The sequence below is a fragment of the Phyllopteryx taeniolatus genome, chromosome 13 (assembly GCF_024500385.1).
Source record: "Phyllopteryx taeniolatus isolate TA_2022b chromosome 13, UOR_Ptae_1.2, whole genome shotgun sequence".
In the NCBI taxonomy this organism is placed as follows: Eukaryota; Metazoa; Chordata; class Actinopteri; order Syngnathiformes; family Syngnathidae; genus Phyllopteryx; species Phyllopteryx taeniolatus.
In genome coordinates this window covers 25,175,673-25,195,480 of record NC_084514.1, presented here as the reverse complement: position 1 = coordinate 25,195,480, position 19,808 = coordinate 25,175,673, and the positions used below count along the sequence as shown (strand labels likewise).

At 45.8% G+C, this 19,808-nt stretch overlaps 1 protein-coding gene across 1 annotated transcript in view; it reads right to left on the bottom strand.

Moving 5' to 3' along the window:
• gabrr2a (gamma-aminobutyric acid type A receptor subunit rho2a) overlaps nt 1-19,808 on the bottom strand; it is an 86,985-nt gene that overhangs the window by 42,006 nt on the left and 25,171 nt on the right. The window lies entirely within an intron of this gene.

Below are 19,808 nucleotides of genomic sequence, written 5' to 3'. Positions count from 1 at the left end.
GACTTTCCCAAAAGCGCATCCCCTGTAACTTCCCTTTATCTGCCTTTGCCGGTCGAGGGAGCCGCTCAAATGACAGACCAAGACATCGGGGAAGTAAAACTCCCATCAATTCCGCACGAGTCCACATTCAACAAGGTGGGTTAATATACCAAGAATTGTCTTTAAAAGATCTTGAGTTTTTACAGAAACGGCTGCCCGGACTGGCTGCTGGTGGTGAAATGTGGATCCAGGCGCTGAAAAAAGTAGATGGACAGCATGAGCCTGGCGTCTGGTAACGTAGTGAGATTGATTCGCGCCTGTTGCATTTCGGTACATTAATCGAATAATATTTTGAGACGGTCTGGTCTGAATAATGTCAAACCTGAAATTTTAATTTGCCCCTTTTGCTCCTTCAGTGTTTGCGGTCATCCGTGACATGTTCCCGCCCACCTAGCCGACGGTGACGAAGCACCCAGACTTCAAACCTCTCATGGATCCCAGTTCTCCTTTCGGAAATTGCATAAGTATTTGGACAGATAAGACAGTGTCACACCGGTACGGTGGACGACTGGTTAACACATCTGCCTCACAGTTCTGTGTGGTCCCATCTGTGTGGATGTTCTCCCCGTGCCTGGGTGGCTTTTCTCCGGGCACTCCGGTTTCCTCCCACATCCCAAAAACATGCGGCGTAGGTTGATTGGAGACTCTTAACTTGCCCGTAGGTGTGAATGTGAGTGCGAATGGTTGTTTGTTTCTATGTGCCCTGCGATTGGCTGGCGACCGGTTCAGGGTGTACCCTGCCTCCCACCCGAAGATAGCTGGGATAGGCTCCAGCAGTCCGCGACCCTAGTGAGGATAAGCGGTATAGAAAATGGATGGATGGAAGACGGGGTCACATCCCTCCCGTTTTAGGGAGGCAAATGTTATTTATAGAATTGCTTTGCTTGACACATTGCCAGATGAAGTTAGGACTGAATTTATTAAAGACCCTGACCTCATGGAAGGAGGAGATAGTTACTTTAATCATCATGTGTCTCACCATTTGAAACTTTTTGTCGACAGACACCACAAATCATCAGACGAGGTAAAGGATATGCAGGAACAACTTCTGAAGTTACAATTAGCCCAGGGGCACCTGAGGCCTCTGCTCCTCTCTGATCTGGCCCTGCGGGGAGGAGAACCATATGCGCCTCCACCTTCTGTAAACAAGAATGTGATAAGCCTGTATTCGCCTCTGCCAGCCACACCAGCACATGTGGGTAATTGGAGCAGAATGATGGGTGGAGTATTAAGTCCAGACTCCTCTCCCAAATTGCCAGATTAACTGAAGGGGACCTGGATCCCATGATCGAAGTGGCAAATCCTGCATATGAAGGTGAAGGAGGCAGAAAAGGCAGTACAATTCTTGTTTACAGACCTTGGTCAAAAGAAGAGTTTATGAAAGGTGGAAAGCTTAGCACCCTACAAAAGAGATAAAAGAGTGGTGCCGTGATATGCAACAACTGGTTAGCACATCCCACTGAAATGGAATGAGATTAGAAGTAAAAGAGTGGATGAAGAAACATGATGTAAACCTGGCCACTCAAGGCTTGGATGAGTTCATGAATCAAGCTAGACATGCTGAAAGTGTATTATGAAAAAAAATTAAAAATAAACAAAATACAAATGAAAGCAGAAAAGCAGATGTGGATGGGGCAGGGGTCAACTTGGGGACAAGGCGGACGTCGTAGGGGATACACCAATGGGGGCAGAGGAAGCGCTCGCCATCCTCCAAGCATGCTTCAACTGCGGTCAGCATGGATACTGGTATCATCAATGTAATGCTCCCTCACTGATGCAATAGAGACTTCCAGTGGGACCCGGAGGGGCCCCACCTCAAAGAGGAGGGTACAGAGCTCCACGCGGCAGAGGTGGACGCAGCCCGGTGCATTGGCAACAGCATCCGCAGCAGGCTCCACAGCAACAACAGCCATCTAGCCAGTTCCACTGCGATGAGGACTGGTCCGAATACCCAATGGACCTGGAGCCAGGGGACGGAGGAAATACAGAGCCTCTTATCCCTGCTAAGGTGGACAAGACGGACATCCACATGCTAGTTGACACAGGTGCCACATATTCGTCTGTATGTTTACCACTTCCCGCATCCAAACACTCAGGGAAGACGACCACCTTAATGAGCTTTGCAGGGGTGCCCATGAATCTGCCGATTTCGATACCATTAAAGACTGAAATTGCTGGACAGACACATGACACAGTTTGTCCTGATGGAAGGGGGGCCTCCAGTGAACCTGATGGGCAGAGATCTGCTTATCAAAACCACGACTACCATCCTTTGCAGCCCGGACGGACTGACGATACGGTTCCCAGATGGGACCGTGATGAACTGTGAGTGGGAAATTGTCCGCCGGATGGAACATGAACTTCCGGAAGCGACCGCTGACATATATTAGGCCCGACTTAAACAAGAAATAAAGGTGTCTACTTGGCCTTCCTGCGGTGGAAGCCCTGGATCGACTCTCTTGCCACCTACAGCCCTCCGATCGATCCCCTCCATCTCACAATGTACTGTGATAAAAATGATGATTTGGTTTACAGAGAAGCCTTTGAGTCAATACAGGATGAAAAGTGGATGCTCACTAGTACAGGTATTTACATAGGGAAGCAAGGTGTGGCAGCTGCCTCCACCTTGATGCCAGATGAGAGTGAGTGGTTTATGATGAGTTTAACATCTTTTCCACACATTTCACTTGCACTTGCACTTGCACTAGGTCATGTAGCCCAAGAACTGGGACCCATGGTAAGGAAATGCCATTTGGCAAATGATCGGCGACAAGGTCAAATACCCAATGTGTTGTACGCTCCAAGGACTGAATGTTGTTGTATTCAGGGTCCCGCGCTGGACGAGGGGGTGTTGGAGCAGGTGACATTGGCGCGATTCCATGGCAGAGAGCCACGGGGACGCCGTACAACTGTTGAATTTGCTGCCGGACTCACTGTGGTCAGAGGGGCCTGCCGATGGGGAACTATGTACATCCGTGACTCCGGTAACGTTCGAGGTAGACCTGACTGCTTTTGTTAACGTGCCGTAGTATCCCTGTAAACAAGAGGCTGCTGAAGACATCGCGGAGACACACATTCTGATTTCCAAACGCTTTGGTCCACAAATTATTTTGTGAAACCCTTCGCTCAAGCTGCAGAACTGCTGGCCATGTGCAGGGCACTGGAGTTATCTGAAGGTCAGAGTGCGGCTGATGCCGAGGCTAAAAAAAAGTAGCAGGCTATCAAATGGATACTGAAGTAAACTATGTTGTTAAATAGGATCAGTTGATTAACTTTCTCCCTGCAGTAACGGTTGATGTAGTGCGCAACCTCCAAGAAGCGGCGCCAGAGGAAGACAAACATGAGTGGCAAAGGAAATATGCTGAGTATGATGACAAGGATAAGCTGTGGTTTGGCCCTAGGAGAGGCCCTAGGAGACTGGTCTTAACTACAGGAAAGTTCATGTGGTTAGTGGTTGAGGAAGCACACGCCCCGACACATGAGAGTTATGCTGTACAAGCTGCGCTTTTGGTGGCATGCTGATCTTCTGCATAAGGTAAAAAAAGTTTGATGTTTTTTGTGATATATGTCAGAATGTCAGTGTTGGCCCTACAATGAAGAGGGAACTGCAACACACTGAGATGGGCCGATGCCCGAATGATGTGGTGGTAATGGACTGAACCGACAATGGTGGTCCCAGTACAAGACATAAGGTACTTATTAATGATTGTCGACACTTTTTCTGGATGGCCCAAAGCCTATCCTTGTGCAAAAGAGGACGCGCCGTCTGTCATCAAAGTGCTGGTTAACCATTATATCCCGAAACATGAGTTTCCACAAGTAATCAGATCGGACAAGTGGTTCTACGTGTCACAGACACGTCCTGCGCAGGCCACCATTGTAGAGAAAAAAAAGAAAAAAAAAACATGGACCAAGTGTGAATGATATAAATATTCTGTGTAATACGTCTTATAAATTGTGTACACAATATGAAGCAAACCTTAGTACTATGATAAATATAATTATATGAAAATATATGTAAATATTTATAAAGCGCTTTTGAGGGTACCCATTATATTTATTCCATAAATAAATAAGGTATACGTATTGTGTGTATACATAGGTATGCACACGATATTCTGGAAGATAAATTAAATAATATATAAATTAACGGGCACGGTGGAAGACTGGTTAGAGCGTCTGCCTCACAGTTCTGAGGAACGGGGTTCAATCCCCGGCCCCACCTGTGTGGAGTTTGCATGTTCTCCCCGTGCCTGTGTGGGTTTTCTCCGGGCACTCCGGTTTCCTCCCACCTCCCAAAAACATCGTTGGTAGGTTAATTGAAGTCTCTAAATTGCCCCTAGGTGTGAATGTGAGTGCGAATGGTTGTTTGTTTATGTGTGCCTTGCGATTGGCTGGCAACCAGTTCAGGGTGTACCCCGCCTCCTGCCCGATGACAGCTGGGATAGGCTCCAGCGCTCCCACGACCCTTGTGAGGATAACCGGCTCAGAAAATGGATGGATGGATAAATTAACACGTGTGTCCGGCGGATGTGATCACGCCAGAGTTGCGTTGTGACTTTCTACTTCCGGGTTAACAGAGCGGACCACCTGCAGCTCTGCGTGCCCGGGGTAGGAGCCTGAAAACAGTACCGGATGTTTTTGTTGTCAGAAAACCTCCTGTATGAATAAAGGAGGCTGTTGAATTTGTGGAGCCGCGGATGTGTTATGGCGCCTTTACAACCCGATCGGAGAGAGCGTCGAGGCGTTCCCGGTCCGCTTCGGGCTGCACGCGGAATTTGAATGAATGGCGTGCAAGTTGCTATCTGAGATGGTGAATGGGATTTGATATGTATTGCTTAGAGAGCACTTGAAATGATATAGGATCGTGAGAAGCACATTCACGCATATGATGGCTTTAGTCTTGTTTGCGCCTAGAAGAGGAGCTTTGACATAGGTTGCAAAGTAATGAAAGATGTGTTAACTTGTGTGTCAGAGGGAGTAATTTTTCATTTTTACGGCGTGGCACACAAGTAAGCGGCTGGAAGACTGTAATTGGGAATATAAAGAGAGTCTTTTTGTAAGTAGATATACATAGAAGTTCCTGTTTGATCTGTGAAGTCCTCCTTCACCCCAGAGCCCTGAAATTGCAGGGAGATGGTATCAAACTGTTTATGACAGGACACGGCTGGCGGGTGGGCCAGCTCTACGACTGGGCGCGTGTGCGAATTTACAATTGGCGTAGCAGGTGGTCGAGCGACATGTCGCAAACCGCTTCTTTTACACTTGGATAGTGATAAAAATGAATCATTATTAACCTGAGGTATTTTTAAATCGTCACTCAAGCAGGAATATCGCTTTACTGAGGAGGGAGACCTCGTGTGGTGATTGTAATATTTTTTCAAACGTATCAACCTTCGAATACAAGCTGTGTGGTTGCAACGAGATGAGTCAACTGTTTGCCCAAACAGGAACGAAGGAAGTCGGGTTGTAATTGCGTTAAAGAAGCCTCAGGTTTCATAACTCTCAAATTATGGATGTAGATCAGCAAACTGGGTAAGAACACAAATGCTTCTAAATGGGATGGTTAGAAGTTATGGTTCAACCAATAAGTATTCTGTGTTCAGTTTTGTCTGTGTGGTGTAAGTGGGAATGGACATCCACTCCTGGGTCCAGGTCAATGTTATTGCCTCAGAATTCTCGCTTGTCATGTCATGTTAATTGTTTATGTTTTGTGTTAAATGTTTATGTTCCGTGCTTACTGTTTGTGTCGTGTTAATTAAAAGCAGAAATGCAGCACCAATGGAGCCGGCTAACAGAAGTGTTTATGGGGATGTGATCACGTGCAAGAGTAAGTCTCACCCATATTAAATATAGCATCCCAAGATGTTGGGAGCCTGAGTTCGAATTAAGTACTCTTGTGCCATGACCTTTTATTAGGACTACAGACCTTTAGTTACCAAGGACAGTGTGACTGACAAGAGAATACGGTCTACACAGACTGTTGAATGACTGACCTTTGCGACTTTAAACATGATGAAGAGGAGAAGACTCTGATTTGTGGAAATAACATTATTTTTCAGGACGCCCAGGAGGATGTAGCTTGATAGTGTTGTTGTATTGCAGGTTGTTGATTTGCTGACTTTACGCTGATGGTTGTGTGATTTTTGGTCTATTGACATTAACACTTTTGTGAAACCTGTTAACAATGAATTGGGGAATGGTATCAATGTTGGGTGACAATTGCCGACTTGTCCCTTCTCTGGAGCATGTATACAGGAATTATGTAGTCCACCCCTTTGGCAGGAGTATCATTTGCAGAGTTGTGATTAATTTATTTTTGTTTGTTTGCAGGACTTGTCAGCTGGGCCTCTGCGACGGGGAAGACGACCTGTTTAATTGTGGATGGTGTTGTGTATGAATATTGTGTTTTGGTGTTAAATTGGTCATTTACCATGGGGGGAAATATGTACATCCTGTATGTCTGGCCGAAGAAGGTCATAATCATGACTGGTGATCTCCCTGATTATATTTACAGGAATCTATTTCGGAATGCCCTCAAAACAAGAAGAACGAGTGGAAAAGAGGGCCGTTAAGCCAACAGGGGCCCTAGAGTTGAAGTACACGCTGGGGGAAAGGACGGTATACCAATTTGATTTGTGTAAGGTGGTAGATTGTGTATCCTCTCCTTAGGTTTTTTGATATTGGCTGTATTTGGTTTAGGCTTTATTAAGTATTATAGCGAACTAGGCTGCATGTTTAGAGGCTGTTGATCTCTGAATAACAGAGATCAAAAGGGGGATTAATGTGTTATATGGTTTTATTGTGTAACTAGTCTGGGTGTTTTATTGCAGGGAGAATAACATGTAAATCAGATAAGGGTGTGGGGGTGTGGGGGTGTGATGCAGGAAAGCTCCCAGGAGGGTGCATGTTGATCCGGTGGGGAACATTTGTTGGAGACGACAATGGCTGCGGGGGATTGCTGTAAACATAAGAAGCAAGAATGTGGAGAGGGCGTCTGGAGCCAGCGGCAAATGGCCATCATTCTGCATAGCAACGATGACGTTAGTGGACCATGGACCAATCAGACGACAATTCCATACTTTCTCTTTGAGACATTGTATAAGTCTACGGCAGGAACAGATAGCTTTGTTCAGTCTGTGCTGTCTCTGCTGAGGCTAGGATAAGGGTAGCTGGTGACCCAGAGCTCTGTAAAATGTATAGACTCCTCTGTCAGAAATAAATTAGTTGGCTTTTAACACGTCGTCATAATTGTAGTTCTTTCACGAAAACGAACACGCATGGAACCTCGAGAGTTAATAGGTGATTTTAAAACACAGGTTCCTTCAAAAGGAATCAACGTTTTGAAGCATTTGGTTCCATCCATTGGGAAAAAAATAAAATAAAAATCACTGGTGCCGTGTAAGTTACTTTTCATGCCAAAATGCTGAGTTCCCGTACCCTACAAAATAAAAGCCTACAAGCTTAAAAGAGGAAGTTTAGTTTAATCAGTTTATTTGAAAGGGGACAATGCAATTTCATAAAACACATGAAATACACATGGTTAAAAAAGCCAGAATTAGCCAGAAGGCTAATTTTAATCTGTAGTCCCCTGGCCATGATGTAAAAAAGCCGAAAATACATCTACAAGACAATATAATACAGGATACATAATCAAAGACTTACTATACTATTAAGAGAGAATAAAATCACAAATCATTTGATCATAAAAAAAAAACAAAACAAAAAAATCAAGTTAAAACTTGCACATATAAACCATTTGACGTGATAAAACAGTCCCAAATAATGATTTTAACTATGCTATATTTAACTTTCAGCAGAAACATTAATTATTAAATATTAAGTCAATTGGGTTAGTTCCACACACATTGCCTTTTAGTTCATAGGTTTGATATTGATACTGGTTATAAAGAACCCAGAGTCAAATGTTCATTTTAGTCTATGCTGCGGGCTGCTAAAAAAATGGATGTTCATAATTTGGACACCCTTTATTTAAACCATGCAAACTTTTTTTGACACAGCCCCCTAAAAGAATCGGAATTGAGAATCGTTTGGAACTGGATTCGAAATAAGGAACCGGAATCGCTCAAATTCAGCTGAAGCCCAACCCTACGGATTATATCACAAAATTAAAAATGGAACTCTTTTTCATACAAGATATCCATTTGTCAAAATCAGAAGAAAATTATCATCCATCCATCCATCCATTCTCTACCGCTTATCCAGGTCGGGTCACGGGGGCAGTAGCTTCAGCAGGGACGCCCAGACTTCCCTCTCCCCAGCCACTTCATCCAGCTCTTCCGGGGGGATCCCGAGGCGTTCCCAGGCCAGCCGAAGGATGTAGTCTCTCCAGCGTGTCCTGGGTCGTCCCCGGGGTCTCCTCCCGGTGGGACATGCCCGGAACACCTCACCAGGGAGGCATCCGGGAGGCATCCGAATCAGATGCCCCAGCCACCTCATCTGGCTCCTCTCAATGCGGAGGAGCAGCGGCTCTACTCTGAGATCCTCCCGGATGACCGAGCTTCTCACCCTATCTCTAAGGGAGAGCCCGGACACCCTGCGGAGGAAACTCATTTCGGCCGCTTGTATCCGGGATCTTGTTCTTTCGGTCACGACCCACAGCTCATGACCATAGGTGAGGGTAGGAACGAAGATCGACCGATAAATTGAGAGCTTCGCCTTTCGGCTTAGCTCTTTCTTTACCACAACGGACCGATACAAAGTCCGCATCACTGCAGACGCTGCACCGATCCGCCTGTCGATCTCCCGTTCCATTCTTCCCTCACTCGTGAACAAGACCCCAAGATACTTGAATTCCTCCACTTGGGGCAGGATCTCATCCCCGACCTGGAGATGGCATGCCACCCTTTTCCGACTGAGGACCATGGTCTCAGATTTGGAGGTGCTGATTCTCATCCCAGCCGCTTCACACTCGGCTGCGAACTGCTCCAATGAGAAAATTACCTTTCCGATTTAAATTTCTGTCAGACCTTTTCAGCGAGTTATAACAGCAGACAAAGAGGAGTCTCAATACTAATTCATAATAGACTACTTTTTACGCTAAATAGCACAATAATTGACCCAGAAGGCCGATACGTAATTGTTCATTCAACTATATTTAACAAATCATACACATTAGTGAATGTATACGCCTCGAAGACTGATGATCCAGCTTTTATTCACACACTTTTTTTCACGTGACCAATTTTTCAGCTAATTTAGAAATTATTATTCATGGTGTCTTTAATAGAGCACTTAATCCAACCATAGACCGCTCAAATTAAAAAAATACCAAACAATCACAGTCTTCCAGAATATTAGATGAATATATGCATGATTTTGGAGTCACCGACATATGGAGTGTAAAAAATTGTACAAAACGGGATTAAACTTTCTTTTCTTCAGTACACCGCTCCTTCTCTAGAATTGACTACTTTCTTACAAATAACTTTGTTGCTCAAAACAATAATTTCAAAATACATCCAATAATAATCAGCGATCATGCTCCAATTTTTCTCTGCCTCAAACTTAAATCAAACATGATACCTTCTCCAACCTAACGCTTTAATACTTCTTTACTGAAAGACCCAGAGTTCGATATATTTGTAAGGAAGGAATGGAAAGATTTTCTAGATATGAATGATTCCACAACTCTATCCCTATCCTTACTTTGGGAAACAGGGAACGCTGTAATTAGAGGCAAAATAATTTCATACTGTTCCTACAAGAAAAAACAAGAACAAAAATTAGAGAATGAATTGGAGATTAAAATCAAACAACTTACAGAAGAATATGCAGTAAATCCGACAGACCTGCTTAGGAACCAACTTTATGATGCAAAACAACAACTTGATTGCATATTATCAAAAAGAACAGAGTTCCAACTACAACACTCATTTTGAGCACAACAATAAATCAGGAAAATTTCTTGCAAACCAACTTCAACGTAACACAAAAAAAAACGAATTACAACCATACAAGATTCAAAAATAAACATTTATTCAATCACCACAGGATATTAATGATATATTCTACAACTAGGGCGGCACAATATGGGGTGCTGCGTGTACGTTAATGAGGAAAAAATTGAATTTAAAGGATTTTAGCAAATGGCTGCAATATAACAAAGTGAAAAGGTTTAGGGGGTCTGAATACTTTCCGTACCCACTGTCTCTCTGTGTGTGTGTGTGTCTGTCTGTCTGTCTATCTATCTATCTATCTATCTATCTATCTATCTATCTATCTATCTATCTATCTATCTATCTATCTATCTATCTATCTATCTATCTATCTATCTTTCCCCCTTCTTCCACATCTCTTGACTCAGGTCTGATGTGTCAACGGTATCAAATTCTGACATGGTAATTGAGTTATTCATGGGTGATTTTGGGTGTTGCATCATTTTATCATTTTGATGATTTGTGCTAGAAATATTTGACCTGATGCATGTACTGTATGGCGGCACGGTGGCCGACTGGTTAGAGCGTCTGCCTCACAGTTCTGAGGAGCAGGGTTCAATCCCCGGCCTCGCCTGTGTGGAGTTTGCATGTTCTCCCCGTGCCTGCATGGGGTTTCTCCGCCGGGCACTCCGGTTTCCTCCCACATCCCAAAAACATGCATGGTAGGTTGATTGACAACTCTAAATTGCCCGTAGGTGTGAATGTGAGTGTGAATGGTTGTTTGTTTGTATGTGCCCTGCGATTGGCTGGCAACCAGTTCAGGGTGTACCCTGCCTCCTGTCCGATGATAGCTGGGATAGGCTCCAGCACGCCCGCGACCCTAGTGGGGAGAAGCGGCTCAGAAAATGGATGGATGGATGGATTCTACAACTACTACAGTAGCTTATATTCATACCACAATAAGCCGAATAAAAACAACGTTGAAACTTTTTTCAATAACGTAAACATCCCTTAATTAACTTCAGAAAGTAAAGAGTTTTTAGATGGCCCATTAACCCTCGCAGAGTTGCAGAAGGCCTTAATCGATATACCAACAGGGAGAGCTTCAGGCAATGATGGATTTTATAAACATTTCTGGTCTATACTAGAACCTCTATTTTTCAGAACGTTGATCGAGACAAAAGATAAAGGCTGAATCGGATGCCATAGGAACACTGCCGCAATAAAACTACTGAAACTAGGGAAAGACCCCACTCCTCCAGCTAATTACCAACCGCTGTCACTAATTAATACGGACAATAAACTCGTTTTTAAGGCTTTAGCCGACAGACAAGAACAAATTCTCCTGTCGATAATACATTGTGACCAAACAGGTTTTATTAAAGGACGGAGCTCCACTGTTGGGCGACTGATAAACCTAATAAGTATGTCTCAGCGTAATGATAAAAAAACAATTGTCTTGTCACTAGATGCAGAAAAAGTTTTTGACAAAGTCAACTGGTCTTTTCTTTTTGCTGTACTTCACATATTTGGCTTCGGTGATTCATATATTCACTGGATCACAACGTTATGCAACTGACCCAAAGCAACTGTCCCCACAAATGGGGTGATCACAAAGCCGCTGCTATTCGCACTATTTATCCAACCACTGGCAATTGCAATATGGCAGAAGACTAGTATTAAAGGTATCTGTGCATAGTTACAGTAAAAATGAAAACGTTACCATAAATTTGTTTTCAATGATACCATTCAAATCCACATTAAAATGGATCTAGATGCTAGACTCTACCATTTTAAAATTGTACTCTAAAAATAAGAAAAATAGAATTAGTCTAGCTACCCTTCAGAAAGGTAAAACAGAAGTGGGACTTGACGCACCCAACTTCAAACATTATTACTTAGCTAGCCAAATACAGTACCTCATTAAATGGTTACATCCAAATGTTGAACAACATTGTGTGCGTGTGTGTGTGTGTATATATATATATATATATATATATATATATATATGTTTTTTTTGGGGACAAATGTGCAAAAAGATGCAGAGTCCTCTAGCAATTAGAGCAGTTTGAAATGTCTAATAGAACTATAGTCCAGTGCAAAGGGCGCAGAGACTTCACGAAATATATGCAGTTTAAAGTGACGACTTGTGCGATAATCTGAGACAATGTCGATTGTACAAATGTTGCAGATGCTACTCAGGCACATGAGTGGCCAGTATTGGTTAGCAACAGAGAGACAGAGACGTGGCGAGACTACTTCAGTGAGTGCAAGAGTAATGTAATTGGCCGGACAGAAATGTGTGAACAAACTCAAGACAAAAAATTGGTAGCATGGAATTGTAAATTAAGAAGTTCAAGAAGTTAATGGCAAGAGGGAAGAAGCTGTTGGAATGTCTGCTTGTTTTAGTTTGCATTGTTTGGTAGCGACTACCTGGAGGAAGGAGCTGGAAGAGGTGGTGACCAGGGTGTGGAGGGTCCAAGAGGATTTTGCATGCTCTTGTCTTAGTTCTGGCAGCGTGCAAGTCCTTAAGGGTGTTAGCGGGGTACCGACAATCTTTTCAGCAGTTTTGATTGGCCGTGGCAGTCGGAGTTTGTCCTTTTTGTAGAAGCACCAAATTAGACTGTGATGGAATAACACAGGACTGATTCGATGACTGATGTGTAGAACTGCCTCAACAGCTCCTGTGGCAGGCCGTGCTTCCTCAGAAGCCGCAGGAAGTACATCCTCTGCTGGGCCTTTTTTATGTTGATATTGATGTTGATCTCCCACTTCAGGTCCTGAGAGAATGTAATTCCCAGGAACTTAAAGGTCTTGACGGTTGACACAGAGCAGTAGGACAGTGTGAGGGGCAGCTGTGGTGAAGGATGCCTCCTGAAGTCCATGATCATCTCTACAGTCTTGAGCATGTTCAGCTCCGGGTTGTGTCGGCCGCACCACAGCACCAGCCGCTCCACTTCCTGTCGATACGCAGACTCGTCACCGTATTTGATGAGACCGATGACTGTGGTGTCGTCTGCAAACTTCAGGAGTTTGACAGCCTGGTGCGAGAGAGAGAAGAGCAGCGGAGAGAGGACACAACCTTGAGGCGGCCCAGTGCTGGTGGTGTGTGTAGTTGAGGTGGTGTCTCCCAGCCTCACCTGCTGTGTCCTGCCCGTTAGGAACCTTTAAATCCACTGGCAGATGGCAGGCGAGACACTGAGCTGGAGAAGCTTTGAGGAGAGGAGTTCGGGGATGATGGTGTTGAACGCACAGCTGAAGTCCACGAACAGGATCCTCGCATAGGGCCCCGCGCCGTCGAGGTGTTCTAGGAGGAAGTGCAGTCCTATGTTGACTGCATCATCCGCAGACCTGCTTGCTCGGTAGGTAAACTGCAGGGGGTCTAGCAGGGGACCTGTGACCCTCTTGAGGTAGTCCAGCACAAGGCATTCATAGGACTTCATGACCACAGAAGACAGGGCGACAGGCCTGTGTCATTCAGACCTGAGATTTCAGGTTTCTTGGAGACTGGGATGATTGTGGAACGTTTGAAACAGGATGGTACTTTGCACAGTTCCAGAGATCTATTGACAATCTGTGTGTAGACTGGACCGAGCTGGTCCACGCAGACTTTGAGGCAGGATGGGGACACAAAGTCTGGGCCTGCCGCTTTGTTAATCTTTTGTTGTTTAAAGATGCGTCTCACATTCTGTTCGTGGATGGTCAACGCAGAAGTCAGAGGTGTGATGGTGGTCGGTCGTGTGGATGGGTGGGGGTAGGTTGTGAAAGTGTCCTTTTCAAGTCTGCAGTCGAAGGTGTTCAAGTCGTCGGCTAGTCTTTTATTGTTCTCAGCTTGGAGGTGTTGGTTGCTTGTAATTGGTTAGCGATTGTAATGCATGCCAGACTGATTTCGAGTCGTTAGCGGAAAACTGTTTTTCGAACTTTACTGCAGAGTTTCTCTTTGCAATGTTAATTTCTTTAGTCAGCTCATTTCTAGCACGATTATACAGGGCCTTATCCCCACTTCAACATGCGTCCTCTTTAGCCTGGCGAAGTTGCTTAAGTTTGGCAGTGAACCACGGCTTGTTGTTATTGAACGTGCGAAATGACTTTGTTGGTACACACACCTCTTCACAGAAACTGATATAGGATGTGACAGCGTCCGTATATTCATCCAGGCTGCCAGCTGAATTTTCAAAGACACTCCAGTCTGTGTAGTCTCGACAGCTCTGAAGTTCTATCTTTGTTTCGTTGGTCCACTTTTTCACTGTTTTCACCGTAGGTGTCGCTCATTTAAGTTCTTGCCTGTACGTTGGTATAAAGTAAATTAAGCAGTGATCAAACAAGCCCAGAGCTGCACGAGGTATGGCACGGTATGCGTTATTTAGTATAGCAGTGGTCTAAAATGTTATTTTCCCTGGTAGGACAGTCGATGTGCTGCTTGTATTTAGGGAGTTCGTAGTTGAGTTTAGCTTTGTTAAAGTCCCCAAGAATAATGAGGGGTGAGTCTGGATGTTTTTTTCCCCCCATTTCATTTACTAGTTCAGCGAGTGTTAGCTTGAGGCGGAATGGGAACACCGGCGAGAATGAAAGATGTGAACTCACGAAGTGAGTAGAATGGCTTACAGTTCAAAAACAGCGACTCTAAATCCGGGCTGCAGTGTGTTCTGAGCTCCGTAATGTCAATACACCATTTTTCGCTGATATAGAAGCATATCCCAACAACTTTTGTTTTCCCCAATCACTCCGTGACGTGGTCTGCCCGGTGTAGTGGGAAGCCCGGAAGCATTACAGTGCCATTGGGGATGCGTCCACAAACCAAATCTCCGTAAAGCACAGGGTGGTGGAACATCCGAAGTCTTTACTGGTTTTTGTCAGAAGATGACAAACCACGCCCCCCCCCCCCCCCCACCACCACCACAATGAGTAACTCGGGGAGAACACTGAGCGGATTTGCGAAGGTTGGTGAAAGAAAGTCCCAGACTCCCTAATGTTGAGCAAGTCTTTCCTTGTGTAAGTGAGTCGCGTAATGTCTCCAAAGACGAACGAAAAACAGACAATACTAGAGAGCACGTAACCGAGGCGACCACACTGGTAGGCTCAATCTTCCTTTTATGGATTATGGAGGCCACTGTGCTCTTACGAACATTAAGTGCAGCAGAATGTTTTTTTTAACCTTTGCCTTGACACAATTCTGTATCTGAGCTCTTCAGGCAGTTCGTTTGACCTCATGATTCTTATTTGTTCTGACATGCACTGTGACCTCTAAGGTCTTATATAGACAGGTGTGTGGTTTCCTAATCAGTCAAATCAGTCCAATCAAACACAGCTGAACTCCAATGACGGTGTAGAACCATCTCAAGGATGATCAGAAGAAATGGATAGCACCCTAGTTAAATATATGAGTGTCACAGCAAAGGGTCTGAATACTTATGGCTGTGTGAAAATTTACTTATTTTTTAATAAATCTGCAAATATTTCAACAATTAATTTTTTTTTTCCTGAGGAAAAAATGAACTGTGGCAGCTGTCCTGCCAAGCTGTGTGCATGAACTGATGAAGCCTGCTCGGATGAGACAACCAGAACAGTCCAGTTGTGATCAAATCAATGAATGAAATTACCTCGATAAATGAGAATATTCACAGGTAAAAGAACAAGTTGAAAACAAAAGACCATTCCTCGCTTGATGAGAGAAGAAGCGATGCGCTGGGAGAGAAAGCTTAAAGATTCATTCTATAAAGTAAAAACACAACTGAGTAGACACCTGAAAAATGATAGATATCACTCTATTGAGTGATGGATGTGGCTCAACGCCTTTGTAACAGGCCTCTGTGAGGTTAACAAGTGTCACCAATGTTCTCTTTGTAAATGATGAGAAATGCCCCATGTGAAACTACAGTCTCTGGCACTGAAGTCGCATGTCACACGTCCCTGTTATCATCGCCCCTGGAAATGCCTGTGGCAACTGAGTGACAGTGGTAAAAGACGAGTGTCTGTTGCCTCAAATAACTGGAACACGTGTGCTACGGGAAGGAAAATCCCACAGAAAAATATGTGACCTCCAAGTTTTGGGCAATGAGTTAATCATGACAAGTCAAGTTTATTTGTACAGCAAAATCTGTACACAAAGGCAATTCAAAGTGCTTTGCTGCTGCATAAAATTAAAAGATGGCAAATAAAATAATTCCACAGAACACAGAAATAATCATAATATTCAATTATTAATTAAGTAAAGAAGAAGGAAATTGTAAAGCTGGTGCTTTGAAGATATGAAGAAGGAAGAAAAGCCCAGCTAGCAGCTGAAATGCGTAAATACTTTGGCTCAGACTCTCTCCATGAATCCCCATTCATCATTCGTATTGACAGGAACGAATGACAAGCGAAACAGAACCGAATCATTGCTCCTTGTACGAGTACTATTCTGAAATAATAGTCCCACAACCCCTCCTTGAGCCGTCACCTTATCGTGGTGGAGGGGTTTGTGTGTCCCAATGATCCTCGGAGCTAAGTTGTCTGGGGCTTCACGCCCCTGGTAGGGTCACCCATGGCAAACAGGTCCTAGGTGAGGGACCAGGCAAAACATGGCTCCCAAAACTATGATGAATACGATAAATGGATATAGGTTTCCCTTGCCCGACGCGAGTCACCGGGGCCCCCCTCTGGAGCCAGGCCTGAAGGTGGGGCTGGAAAGCGAGCGCCTGGTGGCCAGGCCTGCACCCATGGGGCCCGGCTGGGCACAGCCCGAAAGGGTAACGTGGGTCCACCTTCCCATGGGCTCACCACCTGTGGGAGGGGCCATAGGGGTCGAGTGCAGTGTGAGATGGGCGGTAGCTGAAGGCGGGAACCTTGGTGATCCGATCCCTGGCTACAGAAGCTGGCTCTTGGGATGTGGAATATCACCTCTCTGGCAGGGAAACAGCACGAGTTGGTGTGTGAGGTTGAGAAATTCCGACTAGATATAGTCGGGCTCGCCTCCACACACGGCTTGGGCTCTGGTACTAGTCCTTTTGAGAGAAGTTGGACTATCTTCCACTCTGGAGTTGCCTACAGTGAAAGGCGCCGAGCAGGTGTAGGTATACTTATTGCCCCCCGGGTCGGCGCCTGTACATTGGGGTTCACACCGGTGGGCGAGAGGGTAGCCTCGCTCCGCCTTCGGGTGGGGGTACGGGTCCTGACTGTTGTTTTTTGCCTATGCAGCAGTTCAGAGTACCCACTCTTTTTGGAGTCCTTGGAAGGGGTGCTGGAGAGCGCTCCCGCTAAGGACTCCATTGTTCTGCTGGGGAACAGCAATGCTCATGTGCGCAATAACAGTGAGACCTGGAAAGGTGTGATTGGGGGCAACGGCCCCCCGATCAGAACCCAAGTGGTGTTCTGTTATTGGACTTCTGTGCCAGAGATTGTCCAGAACGAACACCATGTTCAAGCATAAAGATGTCCACACGTGCACTTGGTACCAGGACACCCTAGGTCGCAGTTCGATGATCGTCTTTGTGGTCGTGTCATCGGACTTGCAGCCGAATGTCTTGGACACTCAGGTGAAGAGAGGGGCGGAGCTGTCAACCGTTCACCACCCGGTGGTGAGTTGGCTCAGATGGTGGGGGAAGATGCCGGTCCGACCTGGCAAGTCCAAACGTATTGTGAGGGTCTGCTGGGAACGTCTGGCAGAATCCCCTGTCAGAAGGAGTTTCAACTCCTACCTCTGGCTGGCCAAGCGGAATGCAGCTTTGGTGGTCGCTGAGGCAAAAACTCGGACATGGGAGGAGTTCGGTGAGGCCATGGAGAACGATTTCCATATGGCTTCGAGGAAATTCTGGTCCACCATCCGGTGTCTCGGGAGGGGGAAGCAGGGCACCATCAACACTGTGTATAGTGGGGATGGGGCCCTTCTGACCTCGACTCGGGACGTTGTGAGTGAGTGGGGAGAATACTTCGAAGATCTCAATTCCACCGACATGCCTTCCCATGAGGAAGCAGAGTCTGGGGTCTCTGAGGCGGGCTCTCCAATCTCTGGGGTTGAGGTCACCGAGGTGGTTAAAAAGCACCTCAGTGGCACGGCCTCCGGGGGTGAATGAGATTCGCCCGGAGTTCCTAAAGGCTCTGGATGTTTTGGGGCTGTCTTGGTTGACACGGGGACAGTGCCTCTGAATTGACAGACTGGGGTAGTGGTCCCCCTTTTTAAAAAGGGGGACAGGAGGGTGTGTTCCAACTACAGGGGTATCACACTCCTCAGCCTCCCTGGTAAGGTCTATTCTGGGGTGCTGGAGAGGAGGGTCAATTGGGAAGGTGAATCTCAGATTCAGGAGAAGCAGTGTGGTTTTCGTCCTGGCCGTGGAACAGTGGACCAGTCTACATGTGTTTTGTGGACTTGGAGAAGGCCTTTGACCGTGTCCCTCAGGGATTGCTGTGGGAAGTGCTTCGGGAGAATGGGGTACCGAACCCCCTGATACGGGCTGTTTGGTCTCTGTACGACCAGTGTCAGAGTTTGGTCCGCATTGCCGGCAGTAAGTCGGACTCGTTTCCGGTGAGGGTTGGACTCCGCCAAGGCGGCCCTTTGTCACCGATTCTGTTCATTGCTTTTATGGACAGAATATCTAGCCGCAGCAGAGGGGTAGCAGGGGTCTGATTTGGTGGCCTCAGTATTGCATCTCTGCTTTTTGCAGACGATGTGGTTTTGTTGGCTTCACAAGCCGTGATCTCCAACTCTCACTGGAGCGGTTCGCAGCCGCAGTTCGCAGCGGATCGGTGCAGCATCTGCAGTGATGCGGACTTTGTATCGGTCCGTTGGGGTGAAGAAGAAGCTCAGCTGAAAGGCGAAGCTGTCAATTTACCGGTCGATCTAAGTTCCTACCCTCACCTATGGTCACGAGCTGTGAGTCGTGACCGAAAGAACAAGAACCCGGATACAAGCAGCCGAAAATAGTTTCCTCCGTAGGGTTTTCCGGTCCTCTCCCTTAGAGATAGGGTGAGAAGCTTGGTCATCTGGGAGGGACGCAGAGTAAAGCTGCTGCTCCTACACATTGAGAGCAGCCAGATGAGGTGGCTTGGGCATCTGATTAGGATGCCTCCTGGACGCCTGAGGTGTTCCTGGCACGTCCCACCAAGAGGAGACCCTGGGGACGACCCAGGACATGCTGGAGAGACTACGTCTCTCGGCTGGCCTGGGAAGACCTCGGGATCACCTCGGAAGAGTTGGATGAAGTCTGGGCCTCCCTGCTAAAGCTACTGCCCCAGCGACACGACCTCGGATAAACGCAAGAAAATGGATGGATGGATGAATAGTCCAACAAAGAAAAAATCCGCTGGCACGTATTGGCTGCCTGGTTTTAGCCACCGCATCTCCCTGTGGAAAAGGTATTTTTTTCCGCATTTGTTTAAAATTTAAACACTTTAACCAGTATCGCTTGTACCTTGGCCAAAGTCTGTGTCTCTTTTGGTTGTCGGTGCCCTAAATCCTCGCTGCCTAGTGCCTTCATGCCTTGGAACAAGCTTCCGCCTTTCCATCAAGCCAGCGAGCTACTTAGCCTGCTGGCTACTTAGCCTGCTGGCTAGCTTGCCACTTCTCATAATCTTTCACGCTGAGTTGGATAAAATTTCTCAAATTCAGTCTGCCGTGGTCGCTTCTGATGTGGCACGGCCATGAATAGCAGTGCTGCTATTGGAAGCTAGGCTGAGGGAAGCCTCCTGTAGCTTTTTTTTTTTTAAAACACATTTTATGAGGAGCTCGGTGAAGCTGTAATGCTTACATATACAGAAGCGATGCTCACCAAGTCAAAATGGTGATGCTCATAAAACCATAATCGTGGAATATTTTGTTTTGTGAAGTAAATGTGGTGTGGCAACAGCCCTCCACAGAATAAAGCAGTATGTTGTTGTTTGATTCGTTCTGATCAC